The sequence below is a fragment of the Hyaena hyaena genome, unplaced genomic scaffold (genome assembly GCF_003009895.1).
Source record: "Hyaena hyaena isolate Hyena2069 unplaced genomic scaffold, ASM300989v1 scaffold_297, whole genome shotgun sequence".
NCBI lineage: Eukaryota > Metazoa > Chordata > Mammalia > Carnivora > Hyaenidae > Hyaena > Hyaena hyaena.
In genome coordinates, this window is record NW_024080929.1 from 1,640,295 (window position 1) to 1,664,884 (window position 24,590).

The 24,590-nt window shown below is 39.7% G+C and overlaps 1 protein-coding gene across 2 annotated transcripts in view; it reads left to right on the plus strand.

Annotated features, from left to right (window-relative positions):
- DCX (doublecortin) overlaps positions 1–24,590 on the plus strand; it is a 112,350-nt gene that overhangs the window by 10,559 nt on the left and 77,201 nt on the right. The gene's annotated exons all lie outside the window — the stretch shown is intronic.

Here is a 24,590-nt window from a genome sequence, read left to right on the forward strand (position 1 = left end):
CCTAAAATTAGCCCAAGAAAGATGCTGCCATCTGTTCCTCTCCAAATCAGGTTCTTCATGTCATTGGTTATGCTACTAAAGTGCCACCTATATTAATATCTGGGAAAGAATGCAGCCAGGCGTCTCCATCAGACAGATGCACCATTCTCTTGAGCATAGGGAGCTGTAAATGTATGACAAAATATGTTACAAGAGAATTGGAACAGTGGCTGGTTCTGTTGGCTCTAAAGAGAATCCTGGTCCCACATAAGAGAAGACAACTGTGGATTATTATCGGTCCATACTCTCTACCTCTTAAAATACCTTTGCTGTTTCAGCAATTATATATATTCTAAAAAAGCAGATTCACTGTACATCAGAATGACTGATGAGTGTTCAAATGCAGAACTGTGTCTCCTCCCATAATTTCTAACATATACTGAATGCTGCAAGTTTTTAAATTTCTGGTAAAACTCAAAATCACATATTTGGGAATTTTTCTAAATTCCCGTGAGGAACTTCTACATGTTCCTCATTTTGTGGTCTGAGTGATATCTGGAGGCATTGGCTGTATGTGATTTGTGTTGTACAAAAGCAACAAATTTACCTGCCATGGGAAAAGTTCCAACTCCCAAGCATCTCTCAAAGAGTATCTCTTTCTTGAGGACCAAGGAGGTATTACACAGGAGCTTCCCAGGACCAGACTTAATCATTGGAAACCTTACTTTGGGGAAATAGAACTTAGGGGTTTTAGGATCATTGGATCTTAGCATTGACAGTGACCTTAGAAGCCATGGCATTTAATCTTCCACCTATGGCAAGGATATACTCTACAACCATTTCAATTTCACAAGACAGCCTATTCCACTGCTGAAAAGCTGTGTTTTTTTAAAAAGATTTTCCTTATATTGGGCATAAGTCCACTTCTCTATCCCTTCAGCCTCTTGGAGTAATGCATGACAAATACAAATCAAGGACTTAAGACTGAGATGCGGAAGACCTGGTTTCTAATTATAATATTGCAACTTACTATGTGACCTTGGGCTAACCATTTAACTTTCTGAAGCCTCCCACTTCTCTGTATAAAGGAGCTGATGATGCCTGCCCTACCCATGCTCACAGGATTCTCCTGAATATCAAAAGAAACAATGAATACGAAAGACCTTTGTAAATTAAAACACAAGATGTAAATATGTACACGTATGATTCTTCATTAAATGAAATATGTCAATTGCTAAACAATTTAGATACATATTTATAAATGTTAGCTCTTTACCCTCTACTTTCCCTCCATCATTCTTAGCATGAATTCCCAGCATTTTGTGAAGCTGTACCATACCTTTGGCATTCTGTGATTGCTCTTAGTGGTAAATAAAGCCACACCTCTACCTCCTACCTGAGTAGGCTCTAAACCAGTGATGGATGGATTTTCATCCTATAGCAGACCACACAGAGAAACAAGCTTTCTCCAACTCCTTCAAGCACTAGCTCCCATTTCTTTGGGGAATATATTACAAAATGCCAGTGTATGATACAATGTGTGTACAGAAACATCAGGAGCAGTGCTCAAGGGAGCAGAACAATGCCTTGTCAGGCATCAGTACCTCTGAAAACAGTTCCTTCTCCTTAAAATGTCTCTTTCTGCCTGCTTGGACCCCTGGGGGTTGTTTTTTAAGGCCTGTTTCAAATATCATATTATCCCTGAAAACTTCTCTGTCTTCATTGTGCAAAGTTAAAGCAATCTTAACCTTTCTCTTTTTAATTCTCAGCTCCTGATACATTGTGGAATCTCTATAAATGTTTGTTGATTGAATGGACTGACATAAAAAGATTCTCACTTGGCCCAGGTAGATGTTCTCAGAAGCCCTATGCTTTCTGTGCCCCAAACACTATCTTTAGGTCTATCAGAAAAGATAGGAGTGCATACTCCACCTGGAGAGCTCCTATTTGTTTCTTACTTGGAAGTCATGGAGGACAGACTTTGAAGGCAACATTTCCCAAAGTATATTCTAAAAATTGTCCCCATCTCCTGCTCCCCTGCAGCTTTTCATAAAAGGGTTCTGTGGTCAAATAATGTTGTGAAATCCTGAAAATTATATGCCTTTCTTAGAGATTCACAGTGCTCGTTGGCACATTAAATGTTCTGAGAAGTCCTGCAGAAAGGAAACCCATTTAATTTAGACCCAGGATTTCCCAATTTTATTTAACCACAAACATTTTTATGAGATATACATGTATATATTCTACAGAGCACACTAGGAAATGCTGTTTACAGAAGATGCTGAATGATTAGGAACTAACTACCCTAACCTCACTGGTAAGATTGGTATGCATGGAGTAACCCACAAATCAAACATTGTTGTGTGGTTACATAAAGGACATTAAATAACAAAATTTGAGGGTGCAAGAACAAACCTACCAATTACAAAATAGGTACTGAGTATACTGAAAGTCAGCCAAACGCAAAATCCTGGAGCCCAGCCCATTCCCCAGTTCTGGTGATGACAGCTCTAATGTTAACACCTGTCAGTCACTTTGATTACTGGTGGGTAGTCTTACTGCTTGGGAACATGACCTTCCTCAATGCAGGCTGAAGGCACATGTGTTGCAATGGCTTGGACTTGCTTGGATATTCCATGTCTGTCTTTGACTAAATGTGGCACTAGGTGGAAAGGACAACGTATGGTCAAGATTATTTGTTATGGAACATTTTAATCATGAAATCAAGGCCATTACGTGGATTTGGTCTTGCTTTAACTGGATCTCAAATTGACAAAAATCACGTGGTTTTCTCTTCATTTGTTTGAATAATGATCAGTTAAAACAACCCAGTTGATTATTCCAGATTTATTATTGCTTCTGTTCTTCCGTTTACCATTTGATTGATTGGCTTACACCGATTGACAAGAAATCTACAGACATGGCTGTTATCTCTTTCTCTCTGTTTTTATTTTGTTTGGATGGCTTTCGGAGCCCTTGATCTTTTTAAGGCTTATGTTTTGCCAATATAAAAGACAGATTTCCTGACTCATTGCCCCTGAGATATTTGTGGTCTGTGTAGACAGAGAAATTAACCATCATCAGTACAAATGGGTACGAACTTATTCCTCATTTCGATAAGAAGTTGCTAATGAAATGAGGAGGAATCAGCAGGGCTCTTGCTAATTTCAAAGGCTGTAATGGATTTCTAGGAGGTCAGGGAAAATATGAAGGGTTAGATGATCATGCATGTTAGTTAACTCCCAGGTGAGATTTTTAGTTTGATTCTTTCACAGCTGGAGTGGTTGTTGTAGGGTGTTGACAAAATTATCCAAATATTAATTTTCATGATCAAGCCATGCATTTATGCTTAAAGGTCATGGATGTTTAAAGACTAGAACCCAAATTTCTGTTTCACTTGGTAATAAGAGCTCTGTAGTCTAGGTTTAAGTTCATTTTTCTAAACATTGTATTTATTTGTTTGTTTGTTTGTTTGTTTTTTGGGGGGAAATGAAGAGGAAGAGAGAGAGAATCTTAGGCAGGCTACACGTCCAGTACTGAGCCCTATGCAGGGCTCTATCTCACAACTGGGAGATCATGACTGGAGCTAAAATCAAGAGTCAAACACTTAACCAACTGAGCCACCCAGGCACCCCCTAGCCTTGTATTCATTTCTGTAAAGCATGGAGCATGGTATTTCCGTTAGAGATGCAGAGCTTTAATAATAGACTTCCAGGTTTTTGGCATCTTAAACAGGGGTGCAGCTGGTCTTTACACCATCTATATTCATGCTGCACTTATTGGCATCTCTGGTCTCCATTTTGTCCACATGCAGGTTCTGTGCAGTTAAAGATTTATCACTGCCTCAAGACATGAGCATAAAGGCTAAGTATAGCCTTTAGTGTTTCTGTTAGCTTTGTTAGCCCAGTTTTCAATTGGATGAATTTATTTTGTTCCTCTATTATCTTTCTAGTACCAACTACTTGGACCAGGAATTTTAGGTCTCAGAAAAATAACATGAAAGGGTTTTAAGCTGATTCCAAGATGACCCAAAGCCTTGAAAGCTAGAACAGGAGTTTTAAGAAATGTTTTGAACCATAAGATGATGAAATAGGAAAATGAGAGCACAGAGGATGTTTGAAAAACTGTTAAGTATTCCAGAAAAAAACTTGTTCTGTCTTGCTATACCAAATAACTGGGTGCTGCAGGCACAGAGGAAATTACAGGAAACACAGGAAGACAAGTTGGATTAACCTTGAAAATGCTGAGTGCATTTCCCAAGGTGAATGTGTTCTTACTTTGCCTATGTAGCCAGCTTTGCTCTCCCCCACCCCCATCATCTCTGACCCCTCCAGCTACATCTGGTCTTACTTACATTCTTTGGCCTCCACCTCTCACAGAGCCAACCTTTTTTTTCTTCCTAGTGTTATGACCCTTTCAGTCAACATTGGGCTCAACAGAAAAGGCCACGTGGCCATAAGTTATGCCCCAAGAGGGAGGTCATTTATCATTGACCTTCTCTTGAACAAACCAAGGCTGGAAAGGTGATGTTTGTATTGCCAAAGATACCCCTCCCCACCCTTCCACAGATTCAATTCCTGAAGACAGGCTTTGAGAGGATTGGCTTAGGCATGAAGTGGAAAAGAGCAAAGATGGAAAGCCAGGCTCTGTGACAGGAGACAGTTTGCAAACTACCCTGCCATTTGTAATGTGTACTTCAAGATGCCTCACAGTGATGTAGATTTTGTACTTTAAAAGAAAGCATATGATGGAGGTAGCCAAACATCAAATATACTGTCCTTCCGGAAAGAAAAGGCAAAGTGTAGCTTGGCAATTGGTTATTTCTTCAGTAATTTATCCTTTTAGAGTTGTATTGTTAAAGAGATGCTCTTGGCTCTGAGCATCGATGGAGGTGGGGCCTGGCTGTTTCAATCAAAAGCTTTGGCATCGTATTCCGGTCTCCCACACCAACTAGTCTGTCAATATCCAACATTCAGCATATAGAAAGAGCACTAAACTGGGATTCAGAGACCTGAGTTTTAGTATCCTCTCTATTCTCCACTAACTATGTGATATGGGGCCAATCACATCTCTTCTCTGCCCCTTAAGTTTTGATATAAGTACATGACCTCCAAGAGTACTTCTAGCTCTATGATAACAGAGTATTCATCTCACAGTGTGGTTTCTGTCTAAATATTTTTTCACCAAGCCACTATTCTTCTCAATGTCCTTCAACTCTCTGTGCTCCCATAATCTCCAATGTAATGTAGTACTCACCTTGGGGGATATGTTGCTTTCTAGGATGGTCCCTACAGTATTTGCACGGTTCTTATATTCATAAGATCTGAATATAAGATCTCGAAATTTTTGTGATGGCATGACTAAAGCATATTTTCAAGCTTATAATTTTGATTTGACCTCTTTTTCCCTCCAATGGGTGATATAAGAAGTAGAGGGTGGAGGAATCATAAAACAAAACAAGATAAAAGCCAGCCTGCTAAAATTGTGACAGGTGTTTTGACAGTGTCATTATTAAGGTATCTCCACCATGGTGGTGCTATTTCCAATGCCGGGAAGGATCATTGCCAATAGGGAAAGTTAGCACTGGAACAATTTCTTGAGTAAACTGGAGAGGATTATCAAGTGGGGATTGATCTGGGGATGCAGATTATTCCATTACCAGCCATGAAGTAATTGGCCTCTTGACCTTCACTCTTTATTTTCATCTTTCTCATTGTCATTCCCTCAAAAGGGCAAGAAAAGCATTGCCCTCAAATACTGATTTTAAAATACCCTTACTGAGATATAATTCTAATATCATACAGTTCATGCATTTTAAGTGTATAATCCAGCAGAGTTTAGCATATTTACAGAGTTGTGCATCCATCCCCACAATCAAGTTTAGAACAATTTCATCACACACACACACACACACACACACACACAGACACACACACGCACACACACACATACGCGTACTACACTCTGTAGACATCATGCTCCGATCCCCAGTCATTCCATCCCTAGGCAATCTCTTATTTACTTTCTATCTCTACAGATTTGCCCATTCAGGACATTTAATATAAACAGAATCACATAATTATGTGATTTATTGTGGCTTACTTCTTTGCATGTTTTCAGTAATGATCATATTGTGGCATAGCAGTACTTCATTCCTTGTTATGGCTGAATAATAACCGATTGTAGAAATCTATCTCATTTTATTTATTAATTTATTAGTTGATGGCCATTTGGTTGTTTCCACGTTTTGGCTATTATGAATAATGCTGCTATTAACATTCATATTCAGATTTTTATGTGGCCTTCATTTATCTTGGGTAAATACCTAGTAGTGTTATTGCTGGGTTATATGTTCAAAATGTTAAGAAATTGCCAATATGTTTTCTAAAGTAGCATCACCATTTTTCATGCCTATCAGCAATGTATGAGAATTCCAGTTCCTCCACATCCTTTTAAAACTGGTTATCCTAGTGGATATGAAGTGGTATCTCATTGTGGTTTTCATTTGAATTTCCCTAATAACTAATGATATCAAATATTTTTTCACATGCCATTGAACATTTATATACCTTTTTTTGGGACATTGTCTGTTTAGATCCTTTGCTCATTTTTAAGTTGAGTTATCTGTTTTCTTATTATTGAGTTATGAGAGTTCTTATATATTTTGGATACAAGTCTTTTATAGATATGTAATTTGCAATTATTTTCTCCCAGTCTGTAGCATGTCTTTTCATCTTTTTAATGACTATCTTAACTTTTCAAGAGCATTTTTTCATTCTGATGAAGTCTAATTTATTAATTTTCTTTTTAAAATGTTTATTTATTTTTTTGAGAGAGAGAGAGCACAAGCAGAGGAGGGGCAGAGAGAGAGGGAGACAGAATCCGAAGCAGGCCTCAGGCTCTGAGCTGTCAGCACAGAGCCTGATGTGGGGCTTGAACTCACAGACCACGAGATCATGACCTGAGCCAAAGTTAGATGCTTAACTGACTGAGCCACCCAGGTGCCCCTATTAATTTCTCTTTTATGCAGTATGCATTGGTATCATATCTAATAACACTTTACGTAACACAAGGAACTAAAAATTTTCTCCCATGTTTTCTTCTTGAAGTTTTATAGTTTTATCTCTTATATTTAAGTATCTGATCCATTTTGTATTCAGTTTTGTGTATGATGTGAGGTAAGGATCAAGGTTCTTTTTTGTTGTGTGTGTTGGGGGAAATATGTAGCTAATTTTCCCAGCACCATTTGTTGAAACGATAAGACAGTTTTTTAAATTTGAATTTATGATTTTATTTTATTTAAAAAAGTTTTTAATGTTTGTTTATTTTTGAGGGGGAGGGAGCAGCAGAGAGAGAGAGACACACACACACAGAATCCAAAGTAGGCTTCAGGCTCTGAGCTGTTAGCACAGAGCCCAACACGGGGCTCAAACTCATGAACTATGAGATCATGACCTGAGCTGAAGTTGTACACCTGAGCCACCCAGGTGCCCCTAAATTTGAATTTAATATGACACTTAGAAATAGTAGTGGCCCATATACACATATTTGGGGGTACCCTGGCATCAAAAGTTAGCAGCAAAATACTCTGAAGTTTTCTAGAACTGTTAAGAAATGTGGTGTAAGCTAACAGCATGGAAGTTTCTCTTACATAGATGTTTGGAAATACTCACTCACTCCGAGGCCACTGCTATAGCAATGAGGCTGGCTAAGGTTCATTATGTAGAAAAAAACCAAGGAGACTTGATAAAAGAAGTGAAAAGGAACCATTTTTCCTTGGTAGTGTTCACTGCCATGCTGTAGACTACTCATGTTCTCATCCAAGACCCATCCAAACTTGCTTGTCCCATGTCCTATTTCTTTAGGGTGGTACTAAGCAGGACTGGGGCATGGAATGTAGGGCAAGGCCCTGAATTGCTTGGGTTACTTTTTTCAGTAATAGCTTAATTGAGATATAATTTACATACCATATACTTCACCCATTCAAAGTGTACAATTCAATGATTTTCATATATGTCTATAGATATATGAAACCACAACCACAGTTAATTTTAAAACATTTTTATTACCTAAAAAAATCCTGTACCTTTTAGCTACCACCCCCAACCCCATACCCCCCCCCAGCCCTATGTTACCACTAATCTATTTTCTATATCTATATATTTTCCTTTTATGGACATTTAATATAAACTAGTCATACAATATGTAGTTTTTTTGTGACTGACTTCTTTCATTCAGCATGTCCTTTGAAGGCTCAGCCATGTTGTAGTGTGTATTTGGACTTCATTCCTTGTTATAAATGAATAATATTCCATTGTATGGATATACCACATTTTATTTATCTATTCATTTATTGATGAATATTTGAGTTGTTTCCATCTTTGGGCTACTATTATTAATGTGGCTATGGACATTTGTGCATAACTGTTTGTGTGGACATATATTTTCATTTCTTTCAAATATGTACCTAGTAATGGAATTGTTGGGTGTTGGGATTTCTCCTATCCCCTCACCACTAAGCTTATGTTCTTAAAACATGCTCCCCAAGGGGTGCTTAAGACAAATTGATTCTTATTTCTGTGTAGAGATTGGGCCCACAGTTCTTGCCAAAACAGTAAAAAGGAAAAATAAAATTACCTTTCACAAGTTTTCTTAAAGTTAGAGTAAATACAAAAAAGCCATTTCCTTTTTCTTTTTATCCTAGTCCCATCCTGGCCCTTCTAATTCTCCAGAATCAAAGATGCTTTCTAAACAGAAGGGATTCCTAGTACAAAGAGTCACAGACTATCCCCAAACCACCAAAGTTTCTTAACTTTAAAAAGGTATATCAAAGGCAGGGTGCCTGGGTGGCTCAGTTGGTTAAGCATCCGACTTCAGCTCAGGTCATGATCTCACATTTTGTGAGTTCAAGTCCCACATAGGGCTCTGTGCTGACAGCTCAGAGCCTGGAGCCTGCTTCGGATTCTGTGTCCCCCTCTCTCTGTCCCTCCCCCACTGCACTCTGTCTCTCTCAGAAATAAATATTAAAAGCGTATATCAAAGGGGATTTACAGAATCCCAGTCCATATATTTTTCCTAGATTTAGAACACTTTTATTTGATACTACACAGTCTACCCTTTCCAGGTATTGTAATATTAGCTCCTGACAAAAGCCAGCTTGGGTATAGGGAACCACAGCAGTTCCCTGCTGGTTTTCAAACAGGGAAAATTTCTCCCCAGGGAGCATTTGACAGTTTAGAGACAATTTTGGTTGTCATGAATAGGGCTGGTGTGCTACTGACAACTAGTTGGTAGGGGCCAGGGAGGCTGCTAAGCATCTTACAATGTACAGAACAGCTCTCCACAACAAAATATTATCTGACCCAAAATGTCAGTAGTACTATGGCTGAGAAACCCTATGTTACAGGATAAAGAACAAGACATATGTGGCAGAATATGAAGCTGAGAAGAAGTCAAGAGCAAGATCTAGTAACAACCTCATAAACTATGTTACAGAGCCTGGATGTTATCCGGTAGGGCTAGAAGCCATTGAAGGATTGTAAGCAGAGGAATAATGTAATCAGATGTGCAGTTTTGGTAGGTCACTCTGTTGCTTTGGATTTGAGGAAGATAAGACCAGTAGGGAGGCCAAGTAGGAGGCTGTGTGGTAGAACAGAATGGAGAATAGAAGGATCTAAACTCAGGCAGTAGTAATGGGCATAAGAAAAGAGAAAACAGGTTCTGGAAATATTTGGGAGGTAGAAACTAGAAAGCTTCGTGATTAATTGAATTTAGGTATATATTTGTTCTTTGTTGCTATGTAATAAATTACCACAAATGTAGTATCTTAGGACAACGTCCATTTATTATCTCATGGTTCTGTAGGTCAGAGTTAAAGGTGACTTGACTGGGTTCTCTGTTTAGGGTCCCACAAGGCTGAAGTCAAGATATCAGACAGGCTAAGCTTTTATCTAAAGGTTCCGGGGGTGACTCCATTTCCAGACTCATTCAGGCTTTTGGCAGAATTAAGTTCCTTGGACCTGTAGGTCTGCAGTCCCCATTTCCTTGTGTATTGTCAGCTGGGAGCCATTTCCAGCTTCTGGAGGCTACTCACATCCTTCTCACATGACTCTCTCCATCTTCAAGCCAACAAGGTTACATCAAATCCTTCTCATGCTTAGAATCTTCTAACTTCCCCTTCTGCCATCAGATCAAACTATCTGCTTTTAAAGGAGCTCATGTGATTAAATTGCTCTCACCTGGATGATTTTCCCTTTGATTAACCCAAAAATCGACTGATTACTAACCTTAATTACATCTGAAAATTATTTTTTGCCATGTAACAATTATAGGAATGCTATATTCACAGTTCATACCACACTCAAGGGGAGAAAATTATACAAAGGCAAGGGTCATTCTTAGAATTCTGCTTAGGGGTGCCTGGGTGGCTCAGTTAGTTAGCATCTGACTTTGGCTCATGTCATGATCTCACAGTTTGTCATACTCTATGCTGACAGATTAGAGCCTGGAGCCTGCTTTGGATTCTGTGTCTCCCTCTCTCTGCCCCTCCTTACTCATGCTCTGTATCTCAAAAATAAATGAACATTGAAAAGTTTAAAGAAAATAAGAATTCTGCCTACTACAAGCAATGGAGAGGCAGGATTTAGGTGACTCTGAGGTTTATGGCTGAGGTATATGGGTGAATGATAGGGCCATTCATTGAGGTGGGGAAATCCAGGGTAAGAAGCAGAATTTAGATATACTGAAGTTGGAATGCCTTGCTACATCTAAGAAGAGTCTTCAGAAAGTCATGGTATATATGGGTCTAGAACTCAGGGGACAGGTCTGGGATGGAGATACAGATTTGGGAGTAATTTGGAAACAATGGAAGTAAAAGTCAGGCAAGATGAGATGAACTCACCAAGGCTTCACATGTGAAGTTGCTACAGGAGAAGACCATGGGGGTGGGGGGGAGGTATTTGCATTAAAGGGAGGGGAAAGAAGAGAAGCCCAGGAACTATTAGAGCAATAGCTTTAGACAGGAATGTGCAGCTGTGTCAAATGTGGCAGACAAGTTCTGCTTCAGATGAATATTTAAGCTATGAAGCCAATCAAATCCAGGTTATTTGAACAGTCATTATTGCAGGAGATAGGAAATCAGTGGGCAGGGGCTGGCTCAGGAAAACCCTCAGAAGCAACCAGGCAAACAGCCATGATTGGGTCAGGCTGTGAGATTTGATGTTTCTTTGACAGCTCCCCATGCTCCAGATCTATCCTAACTTGCCCATCTAGTGTCCCATTTTCCTAGGGCCTTACTCTCTGCTAGCTCTTAATGTTGTACGTGGTTGCTGAAATGCCCTTCTAATATAACTTATGTCATGTATGTGTTTTACTATGCAGTTAGTCATTTGTCCAATTGTGCCCCACCTTACATTATAACTTAAAGCTCTATACCGAGATAAATCAGTTCTTTTTTTGGGTCTGATCTTGATCTCATCTTATGGAATCAATTGGTAAGACTCTAGCAAATCAATCCTCACTATAATATTAGCTCCTATCAGTTTAGAGCACATTTCCCAAACTGTGTTATATGTAATACTAGTCTGATCAAGTGTTCTTTGAACAAATAAGTTTAGTAACATTGCATAATATATTCCCGTCTTAGAAGAAAAATAACTCCAATAATCTCTCTGTAAAGAAACCTGATTGATTCTGTTTACTCCAGTGTTCCCAAAACTTGTTTGAACACCATCAAACCTTTTTTTTTTTTAAATAAATAAATAAAAAACAATGACCATATGGTAGAATGCACTTTGGGAATCATTGGCCTCTGCCTCAGGTATTTATTTGCATTCTAATTAGAGAGTCTTGAAAAGAAAAAAAAAACCCCTTTAAGGCCCAAAGGAATAATTAATTGGAGAGAAAACAGGCACCACTGCATTTTGACAGGGGTGATAAACTGGAGCAAGAGGGTCTTTGTAGCTAGAGTATTGACAGTCACCACCAAGGTGACACCTATTCATCCACAGTCAAGGTGGAGCTTGAGAGCATTTATCCTGCTACAGACTCTAGAGGGAAAAGGGGAAACTGATCAAAAAAGGAGATTTTTCTAGCAGATGTTTCAAGAGTCTCCCAAAGTTGTAAGAAATTATGAGACTCCTTTTGATTACAGGCATTGAGGTTGAGCTTCTTTAACCACAGTAATAAAGAGGCAGCAAGGGCTCAGTTTCATTGCCAGATTTAGAACGTTCACAATAGATTTAATCCTATATAAGCCAGCACTCCCCCCACTACCCCACGCTGCAGTGTCTCATTGGAGGAATCAGAGACAGGTTTACTAATTAGACTTCACTGCCATAAGTAGTGCTTGCCATTTATGTGGACTGCACACTTTGTTTTGCACCAAGTTCATGCTCTCCAGCTGGCAACAATTTGGCAGACCCTAGGGGCCTGAATGGCTTGCCCAGCATGGTAATATCCCTTGAAAGAGTCTTTGAGCCAGAGACCAGTACCTACTGAAGTGTGCATATGCATGCTTGTGCCCCTGTTTCTTTTAAGTATTGGTTGTCTCATCTGATGAAGTTGTATATAAATATTTATATGTCGGGACATTTCTGGTCTTACTCACCAGAGACATTATAGCCTTGATAAAAAGCTTCCCTCTGGCAGTCCTTGCTTCCATGGTTTATTTAATATGGCAGTTGATAGGTGAACTTCCTCTTGCTGTTTGCAAAGAGGATGGAGCCTTGCCTTGCTTGGAGTTCCAAGTGTTCAGCTTGTCACCTGCTGGGAATTGATGTTTGTGCTTTCCCAGGGACTCCCCTGATTAAAAGAAGTATGGGTTCTTTAATGGGCCATTCTACCCTTTGGATTTTGGATCTTCAGGAAGAGTCAATATACTTACAGATGTATTATGACTTTTGTGGGCTCATTATTATTATTATTATTATTTCCACTGTGTTGGTACAAAGAGGAATATGTTAGCATTATATATTTAGACATTTTCCTCAACCTAAATGTTTGTTTTCTTTCTGATTTTAAAAGAAATGAAATCATTTTCATGGGTTTATAAAAGTATGGTGGGCCTTTGGCATCGTGTCACCATACCAAATGGATAATCTGCTGTGGATATACTGGGCTGCTTCCTGAGTTGGTTGTGAGCTCATGTGAACTGAGCAGTGAATAAGACTGCTATGACTGAGGATTCAGATCAAGAGAGCAGTAGTTACTTAGACCTCCCAATAGTTGAGAAGTAGCAAGTAAGACCCTTGTTTTAGGCTCTAACATATTTTACTCACTGTACAAAGCATGATAAAATGCCATCAGTAGTCAGCATTTCCTCAGGCTTAGTGGACTCAGAGTAGGGAACAGGGTCTGCTTCCTCAGCATCTTCAAGGAGACACTTCTGGGATTGATGAATGGTGTCATTCATTTCCAGGCTAGTAGGGCTTCTATCATTTAGCCTGCAGCCCTGCAGAAGGCAGCTGAGTGAAAGGCATGTGGAAGCTGATTAGCAATTAGATAGATTACTGCAGGCTCATCCAGAGGAATCAGGGTGGGTGCTTGTTTTAATCCAGGTCTATTTTTAGTGGCAGTTAATATAGACACCTCTATCTCAACCCCAAGAATAATCTTCTTTAACAACAGTCACTCAACCCTGGAATGGGGTTCTGAATGCTACTGCTATTATGTTGGCTGCTAAAGAGTCTGTTGGCTAAAAGTATACCAATTAGCCCCACCTGGGAGTTGGTGGTAGTTGGAATTGGAGATGAACTGATGTAGAAGGTAAGAATTTACAGGGGTTTACATAGCCACCATCGCTTTCAGATTTTCCTCCAACTGGGGCTATAGCTAGGACTCAGACTCCAGGGGAAATAACTATTTACTGGCTAAGCTAAAACATTCCCAGTAACCCCCCACCACGTGGCTTAACAGTCCTGACTCTGGTTCAGTTCACTGAGTGGTATGGAGTTTGGGTCCTCCACCGGGACCTTGTCGAGACCTTGAGGTCAAACTGAGCAATCTCTCTCTCCCTTCTTGTCAAGCAAAAAATTTGTTTAAATCAATATGTTTCCATCCCTCCAGCTGAATGAGGCTTTCAAGGATGACAGCGTCTGCTCCATACTGCCCTTGCCCTTGTCAAGTCCTAGCATGAAGTAGAACAGAATGGTGTAGGGTGACTGGGTTTGTGTATGTAACACATACGGCATAAATGCAAGGATACAGGCCCTGGAAATCTTCACACAAAGGCAGAACCAGTGGGGATACAAAGCAAGGGTGAAATATAATTGGAAACAATTAAGGTTAATCAGAGTTTGCAGTGTCTATGAAATTTTGCTTTGGAATACAAAGGAGAATTGATTTTACATTACTCATAATATAATAGATCAAGGGTCAGCAAATTATGTAGAAGTCTAAAAAGCAAGAAGAAAAATGTGCAACAGAGACCCTTTGGGATCACAAAGCCCAATATATTTATCATATGGCCTGTGTTAGCCAATGTTCTTCAGAGAAACAGAAGTCAAAAGATATCTATCTATCTATCTATCTATCTATCTATCTATCTATCTATCAAGAGATTAGTTTTAAGGAATTGGTCCAGGCTATTGTGTGGCCTTGAAAATCTGAAAAATGCAGGCAGGCTGGTAGGCAAGAGACCCAGTGAACAGTTAATGTTTCAGTCTGGAGTCTGAAGTCATGAGCCTTTATAGAAAATGTTTGCCAACCCCTTGGAATAATGGAAGGAATAATGGAAAAGACACTTGGGAAAGGGACCTGGAGACTCTTGCTCTGCTGCTAAATAGCTAGGTAATCTAGAGTAAACCACTGCTAAGGTTTTTTACATGCCAGTAAATCACTGGATCATGGTTTCTACTTTTATAGAGTAGATTACTCCAAGAGTTTCTCCCACAAAGCAAACATTGTTTGTGCTTTAGTCCTTTCTATTTGTAAAGTTCTGTGATTCCATGACTCAAATCTAGCAGATCCCAAATAGGCTAGCTTAAACTGCTTCCTGTTGATGTCTAGAAATGACTCCACACAGGCAAGAATCCCAGATATCAGTAAATTTGAATTATAACATACAGAATAAACAAAACACCCAATCTTTGCTATTTATTAGTAGTTTTCTTAATAGTAGTTTCTGTTAAGGATAACTGACTATGATAGTTCTCTATAATCATTTGAGACACATCTACTATTGGTATTGTACAAGACACTTTGGGGTACTCTAAATAAGTACCAGAAAACAGAGTATCTAGTCTTGAGGTGCTTATAATCTAGTTAGGAAGACATATTCCATACCTAGAATAAAGTATTTTTTAAGTTTATTTATTTATTTATTTTGAGAGAGAGAGTGCTTGCAAGGGAGGGGTAGAGACAGAGAGTGAGAGAAAGAATCCCAAGAAGGCTCCATGTGGAGCCTGACATAGGGCTCGAATTCATGAACTGTGAGATCATGATCTGAGCCCAAATCAAGAGTCAGATGCTTAACCCACTGAGCCACCCAGACACCCCATTATGCCTAGAATAAAGTCTTAGATCTTGTAGGGCAACATATAAACAACTGTTGAGAGTAGACGCGTTGTCTTTTTCATTGATATATCCTCAGGACCTAGAACACGGTATGTGCCCAATACATATGTTGAATGAATGAATGAGTGGAGGATGGCTATGTGAATAGTAAGTTCTAAAAGAAGTCATGCTTACTTAGATCAGGGCCATGTGGATGCTAATTAGGAAAGGTCTAATGGGAGAGAGGGTATAGTGAATTCAACAGAGGAAGCCTAATGGCTTGAGTGATATTTCTGAAATACTGGATTTCTATACATAAAGATACACAGGGCAGAATCAGGGTTAAGGACCATATGTGGTTGGGACATTAAGCAAACTAAAAGCAGCCTAAAACAGAGGTCTGAGCTTTGAAGTAGAAAAACATAAGATCAATCTACCAGTCAATCAACCTTTCTGTGCCTCAGTTCCCTCATCTGTAAAGTGCAAATGACATCTAGACTAAGAATGTCTGAGTTGGAAGAGACCTAAGACCTCATTTGGTCTGCTGGGTTTCAGTCCTGGATCCCCATTATAGACATTTGGAAAACTTTCAGAGGGTCCAGTGCTCAGACCTGGCCCCACACCAACTACATGAAAAACTTTGGAAGTGGTCCCAGGCATCTATATCAGTATTTTTTAAATCTCCTCAGGCAAGTCAATGTTCATCCATTGTTCTAGTCCAACCCTTTCATTTTATAGACAGATAAACTGAGGCCCAGAGTAGGTTAAGGAACTTTGTTCAACCTACCTCATAGGACCATTAGAAGGATAATATTAGATCACAAAATTTTACAGCTGAAGGGACCTTAGGTATCAAAATATCTGTGAAAGTGTTCTGTATGACATAAAATATTATTCATTTGTAAGAGATTATCATGCCAACAGAACCAGAAAGTGTTCATTGGCAACCAAGCAAAATATCCTCCTCATCATTAAATTACACTAGACAGACAGTTGATGAAACTTGCATTCTTTACCTTCCAGGTCTTCCTGAGTCAGAAAATGAGTAAATTGTGCCCTTCCAAAAGTTAGGATATGGATTATTGGATTGAATTCCTGGTAAATAAAGATGGCTTACATTGCCCTAAAAATTCACAATTTTTAAAAAAGAAACATAAGCATTTTCAAAATGTAGGAAGATATGGAACCATAGCAGGAAGCATTGTTTAGCATATTTCTAGCCTACATCATCTTTTTTTTTTTTTTTTTTTTACAAATAGTTTATTGTCAAATTAGTTTCTACATAACACTCAGTGCTCATCCCCAAAGTGCCCTCCTTCATGCCCATCCCCCCCTCCCCCCCACATCCATCAGTCCTCAGTTTTTGTCAGCATTCAAGAGTCTCTCATGGTTTGCCTCTCTCCCTTTCCCCCACCATTTCCGCCCTTCTTCTCCCCCTTGGTCCTCCGTCAAGTTCCTCCTAATCCTCCTATACGTGCAAACATATGATATTTGTCCTTCTCTGCCTGACTTATTTCGCTCAGCATAACACCCTCAAGGTCCATCCATGTTGCTACACATGGCCAGATTTCATTGTTTCTCATTGCCATGTAGTATTCCATGGTATAGATAAACCACATCTTCTTGATCCATTCGTCTGTTGATGGACACTTAGGCTCTTTCCATGTTTTAGCTATTGTGGAGAGTGCTGCTATGAACATTGGGGTACATGTGCTCCTATGCCTCAGCATTTCTAGCCTACATCATCTTTATGAGACATGGTCATGCCTGGAGGCAGAGGGATGAGGTTTGGAAATTTTAGCATGGTGTCAGGCATTTGCTTAGAAGGGCCTTCACTTGCTCCTGGCTTGAGAGACTTTGGCTTGCACGGAGCTTTGAAAAGCCAGGGTAATTCTCATTCAAGACATTTCCCCATTTCTACCCTTTCTTTATTTAATCTGATTCACTGTTTGTAATTTGTCCTTCCAAACAAGACCGTGAGGCTGGGTGAAAAGGGCATTTTCTAGTTCCCCCATTTAGCTCCGTTTTTTTTTTTTTTAAGTTTATTTATTTATTGTGAGAGAGAGACAAAATGGACACAAGCTAGGGAGGGGCAGAGAGAGAGAAAGAGAGAGAGAGAGAGAGAGAGAATCCCAAGCAGGCTCTGCACTGTCAGCACAGAGCATGATGTGGGGCTCAATCTCACAAACCATGAGATAATAACCTGAGCATAAATCAAGTGTCAGACGCTTAACTGACTAAGCCACCCAGGTGCCCCTGGCCCATGTTTTTGAGATATATTTATTCTTTGTCTGAGAGACTATTTGTTGAATTATTTCCTGAGAAAAAAAAGTGATAAAAATGTAAGATTATTTTTTACACAGGCCCACACTGTTTTTGTGAAGCTTCCTAAACTACCCCAATTCACATGCCTTGTTTCAATATTTATTATACTGAGAATGCCAGAGAGCTTATCGCTGATTGTTTTGTGATTATTTTAATATGTGTGAGGTCTATCTTCCCAGTAGATCCTAGCTTACAATCCCTTTATCTTTCAGCCTACCCCAGTATTTAGAATATTATTCTTCCCAAAATCAATGCTTGTGCCACATATATGAGCAACTACCTGTTACTAAAGTCTCTTCAGAATCTCAGTAAAATACTTCTCTGCTGGTGTCTAAGTGATAAGTTCACTCAGGAAAATCGCTGGTGGGGATAACATTTGGAAGGGAAGGGAGGAGAGTTGTGATAAAAATATGTTAGTATAGGGACGCCTGGGTGGCTCAGTTGGTTAAGTGTCCAACTTCAGCTCAGGTCATGATCTCATGGTTTGTGGGAATCTGGACACAGCCTGCCTCAGATTCTGTATCTCCCCCTCTCTCTACTCCTCACCCTCCTTCTCTCAAATAAGCATTAATTTAAAAAAAAAAAATGTTAGGTTATCACTAGTCCAAGGCAATGATTCCCAGCATCAGAATCACCTGGGAACTGGAATTTCCAGAGGAGGGGCCTGAGAGTATGTATTTTTGAAGCTCCTGTAAATGATTCTGATGAGCACCCAAGTCAGGAAGCCACTGGGCTCATTGGTCTCTGGTGTTCCTCAAACTTTAATTTCTACAAGATTTTGCATTTTGCATGTCTAACAAGTTCCCAAGTAGTTCTGGTGCTGGCTGGTCAGAAGACCAAACAAAGAAAGCTATAAGATAGTGGTTCTCAGCATGTGGTCCCTGGACCAGCAATATCAGCATCACCAGGGAACTTGCTAGAAATATAGGTTCTTTAGTTCTCACTCTGTATCTACCGAATCCAAAGCAATCTGGGTCCCAACAGTCATTGTGGGTGATGTTTGTCAAAGTCTGAGAACCACCACTATGAATAACACTAGTAATAAGGTACACAGGAGTAGTGCAATGGATTTGAAGAACTTGAGTTCAAATCTCAGCTCTGTCCCTACTCTTGCTGGACTTTAGTTTTTTCACCTATAAGACGGGGATAGAAATAATACATATTAATTCAACAAATGCTTGTTTCATCAGGCACTTCATTAGGTGCTGGGGATATATTAAGATGAGTAAGATACATTCTCTGTCCTTGAGGAATTCACTGTTGCTTTGCCTAAGTTATTATAGATCCTAAAAGGGATAGTATATGTGAAAGTGCTCTGTGAACTGTAAGGTGCATTGCAAATATGAGTTATGGTCTTAATCAAATCTGCCCCTATTTTTTCCATATCTTGCATTCATAATAGTTCTTAGTAACGCTGAAGCGTTAGCAGACATTCAACTGATGGAAGCTGAAAGAAGCAAGTTGAGTAGTAAGACGAATATTTTATTATAAGAAAACATTTATTATTAAATATTTAATTTTTTAATATTTAAATTTATTCAAACAATATCTTTTACACATGCACTTCATGCTTTTAGAAGGGTTTTTTTTTGCTTCTATTATCTGTTTTATAATTTTTTTCTAAAAGTTTATTTATTTTGAGAGAGAGAGAGCACAGCGGGGTGGGGATTCGATGTAGGGCTCAAACTCATGAATCTTGAGATCATGACCTGAGCCAAAATCAGGAGTTGGACGCTTAACCGACTGACCCACCCAGGCGCCCTTCTATTATTCATGTTGTCACAGCAGCCCTGTGAGATAGCCTAAGTGGATGTGATTCTCTCCACTTGACAGATGCATAATCTGGTATTTATGAAGGGACCTACCCAAGGCTGCAGAACTCATCAAGGGCAGAGGCGTGATTAGAATCCAGATCTCTTCACTCTCAGGTCAATGTTCTTTCTCCCATTCCATGCTGACTGATCAAGTAAAAGTCCTTTCAGATATTTACTCCATGCTAATGAGGTTCCTGAAAGCACAGATGTGAAACAAACTGAAGCTGTCTTTGAAAATCATAAACCATGAGGCGCCTGGGTAGCTCGGTTGAGTGTCCGACTTTGGCTCAGGTCATGATCTCGCCATTCGTGGGTTCGAGCCCCGCGTCGGGCTCTGTGCTGACAGCTAGCTCAGAGCCTGGAGCCTGCTTCAGATTCTGTATCTCCCTCTCTCTCTGACCCTCTCCTGCTCACGCTGCTCTCTCTCTCTCAGAAAATAAAAAAACATTAAGAAAAGAAATATTTGTTTAAAAAAAAAGAAAATCATAAACCTGTCCAGGTTTTACTCATCTGCTTGAGTTAAAGCATACAGCACTGTCAGAGACATAGCTGAACTCCTCTGTTTGGAATTTTTATGTATCAGGAGCCTTATCAACTGCTGGCAGACAGTTGGATTACATGTACATTTCAGGAATCAAAGGCCTGTATTAGAGGGCTACATTAGGAAACGAGAGTAGTATTCTTGCACTCTCAAAAGCCCCTTAGAATGGATTATACATAAGAACTTACATCTTTGAATGCAAGCTGAAACTGGAGGCCTCTTCTCTGTTGAATTTTGGGTTTTTGACACCTGGCCTAATTTTCAGAGTTAGTGGATGTTGGGGAAGTTTCAACATTGGACAACCACAGTTACTAGGATTTACATCTAAATATAGACACTTCCTATTTGCAGGTAAATACTAGAGCATGAAATATTTTGCTTGAGGGGGGAGGGGAAGGGGGTGATGGGCATGGAGGAGGGCACTTGTGGGGATGAGCACTGGGTGTTATATGGAAACCAACTTGACAATAAACTATTTTAAAAAAATAAAATTAAAAAAATTCTCCTAAAAAAGTAAATAAAGATATGAGTAGAAACAAATGAAAAAAAAAAAAGAAATATTTTGCTTGAACAGACAAAACTAAAGGATAAAATACGCTTGTTTCCCAAAGAAGATGTTTGTGAAATATGTTCTGGATAGATAGTTGTCTTCTTCGTACAATAAGCAAAAACAAATGGCTGCATTCTGGTGTCTTGAGGGCAGTTTCATGTTCTTCCATGCTTGCTTCCTGAACACTCCCATGAAAACCTTACTAAAAGGATGGGGTTTCTTTTTGGGGTGACAAGAGTGTTTTAAAATTAATGTGATAGCTGCACAACTCTGAATATACTAAAAACCCAATGCTTGGGACGGGACACTTTAAATAGATGAATTATAGAATAAATGAGTTATATCTACATTAAGCTGTTATTTTTCTGTTTTTGTTTTAAAGATATTCAGATTCAGTAATATAGCTTGTGTATGAATTACAGTGTGCAACTATCAACTAAAAAATTATGCATCACAGTTTGTGATGCTTCCTTGTTTTAAATTTTATTTTTTTCCCAATTTTTTAAAATGCTTATTTTTGAGAGAGAAGGAGAGAGAAAGCACACATGGGAAGGGGCTGAGGGAGGGGGAGAGAGCAGAGAGAGAGGGGAACAGAGGATCCAAAGTGGGCTCTGTGCTGACAGTGGAGCGCTCAATGCAGGCTTGAACTCACAAACCTTGAGATCATGACCTGAGCTAAAGTCAGACATTTAACTGACTGAGCCACCCAGGAGCCCCCTTATTTTAAATTTTAAACCCCAAATCTCGAAGTGGTCATATGGAATAACAGAACTGAAGTAAACATATTAAACAGGGACCGGATATCAGAGATAGAAGACATCAGGAGGTTTTCTTGTGCTTGCGAAGGAGTAAACTTGCCATGTGAATGTGCCAGTGAGTGAGTGAGTGGCTTTGAATGTGCCAGTGAGTGGGTGGCTGCTAGGAGGTGGGAGTGGCCCTTGGCTGACAGTCAGCAAGAAAACTAGGACCTCATTCTTGTAAGGAACTGAATTCTGATGACAACCTGAATGAGCTTGGAAGAGAACCCTAAGCACAGGTGAGAACTACAATACAGCTGATACCTTGATGGAAGCCATGTGTAACTCTGAGCAGAGGACCCAGTTAAGTTGCGTGGGGACTCTACATCCCAGGAAACTGTGACATAACGAATGGATGTTATGTTAAGCTGCTAAAGTTGTTATACCACAACAGAAAGCTACTACACAAACTTGCTGTGAGAATGGCATGGAGCAGCTGAGATGGAGTTAGGGGGTGGCCTCTTTGTTTTGCATCTGAATTTGTGCATTTTCCATAACTTAAAGGGCTGTGGGGTGAATAATCCAAGAATAATGTAACCAACATGAAGTCTCTAAATGGGTAGCGCAGTCAATTCCAAATGTGTTTCAAGTCACTGGACTTGGAGACAGAGAAAAAAATGTAGGCCTACTAGAGAGACAACTGTGGATATAGTAGTAGAGCAAGCTAGTAATGACGCCTAAGGATGCTTTCCATGCCCAGAGACAGAAACTGGGCAACTACCTAATTAGATGAAGTTGGAAGATGAAGTTATCTGTTAGGAGAAATTGGTGGTGTGGTATGAAGAGTATTATTTGATAACACAAAAAATTTTTTAAACATTTTATGACAAAAGATACTATATACCAGCATTTTGCAGTGTTGCACATAGATCCCATTCTTGTGGGGAGGTTGTTAGAAATGCAGATTTCCTGAGTCCTAGCATCAGCCATCAGACAACAAAAGGAAATCAAAGGCATCAGAATTGGCAAAGAGGAAGTCAAACTTTCACTCTTCGCAGATGACATGATACTCTACATAGAAAACCCGACAGACTCCACCAGAAGCCTACTAGAACTGATCCAAGAATTCAGCCAAGTTGCAGGGTACAAAATCAACGTACAGAAATCGGTTGCATTTTTATACACCAATAATGAAGCAACAGAAAGAGAAATCAAGAAACTGATCCCATTCACAATTGCACAAAAAACCATAAAATACCTCGGAATAAACCTAACCAAGGATACAAGAGATCTGTATGATGAAAACTATAGAAAACTTATGAAGGAAATTGAAGAAGACACAAAGAAATGGAAAAACATTCCATGCTCATGGATAGGAAGAATAAATATAGTTAAGATGTCATTACTACCTAAAGCACTCTACACATTCAATGCAATTCCAATCAAAATTGCACCAGCATACTTCTCAAAACTAGAACAAACTATCCAAAAATTTGTATGGAACCACAAAAGACCCCGAATAGCCAAAGTAATACTGAAAAATAAAACCAAAACGGGAGGTATCACCATCCCAGACTTCAGCCTCTACTACAAAGCTGTCATCCTCAAGACAGTATGGTATTGGCACAAAAACAGACACATAGACCAATGGAACAGAATTGAGAACTCAGAAGTGGACCCAAAAGTATACAGCCAACTGATCTTTGACAAAGCAGGAAAGAATATCCAATGGAAAAAAGACAGCCTTTTTAACAGATGGTGTTGGGAGAACTGGACAGCAACATGCAGAAGAATGAAACTAGATCATTTTCTCACACCATGCACAAAAATCAACTCAAAATGGATAAAGGACCTGAACGTGAGACAGGAAACTATCAACACCCTAGAGGAGAAAGCAGGAAACAACCTCCTTGACCTCCACCGCAGCAACTTCTTACTTGACACATCCCCAAAAGCAAGGGAATCAAGAGCAAAAATAAACTGTTGGGACCTCATCAAGATTAAAAGCTTCTGCACAGCCAAGGAAACAACCCAGAAAATTAATAGGCAACCAACGGAATGGGAAAAGATAGTTGCAAATGACATATCAGATAAAGGGTTAATATCCAGAATCTATAAGGAACTCACCAAACTACACGCCCGAAAAACAAACAACCCAGTGAAGAAATGGGCAGAAGACATGAACAGACACTTCTCCAAAGAGGACATCCAGATGGCCAACAGACACATGAAACGATGCTCAGCATCCCTCCTCATCAGGGAAATACAAATCAAAACCACACTGAGATACCACCTCACGCCAGTCAGAGTGGCTAAAATGAGCAAATCAGAGAACTCTAGATGCTGGCGAGGATGTGGAGAAACGGGCACCCTCCTACACTGTTGGTGGGAATGTAAACTGGTACAGCCCCTCTGGAAAACAGTGTGGAGGTTCCTCAGGAAACTAACAATAGAACTCCCTTATGACCCAGCAATAGCACTGCTAGGAATTTACCCAAGGGATACAGAAATGCTGAGGCATAGGAGCACATGTACCCCAATGTTCATAGCAGCACTCTCCACAATAGCTAAAACATGGAAAGAGCCTAAGTGTCCATCAACAGATGAATGGATCAAGAAGATGTGGTTTATCTATACCATGGAATACTACATGGCAATGAGAAACAATGAAATCTGGCCATGTGTAGCAACATGGATGGACCTTGAGGGTGTTATGCTGAGCGAAATAAGTCAGGCAGAGAAGGACAAATACCATATGTTTGCACGTATAGGAGGATTAGGAGGAACTTGACGGAGGACCAAGGGGGAGAAGAAGGGCGGAAATGGTGGGGGAAAGGGAGAGAGGCAAACCATGAGAGACTCTTGAATGCTGACAAAAACTGAGGACTGATGGATGTGGGGGGGAGGGGGGGATGGGCATGAAGGAGGGCACTTTGGGGATGAGCACTGAGTGTTATGTAAAAACTAATTTGACAATAAACTATTTGTAAAAAAAAAAAAAAAAAAAAAAAAAAAAGAAATGCAGATTTCCTGGACTCCACCCCCAGCCTACTAAATCAGATTTGCTAGTGGGTGGGGCTCAGGACTCTGTTAGATGTTCACATTGCTAGTGTTTGAAATCCACTGAGCCAATTTTTCACCTTTTGCAGCAT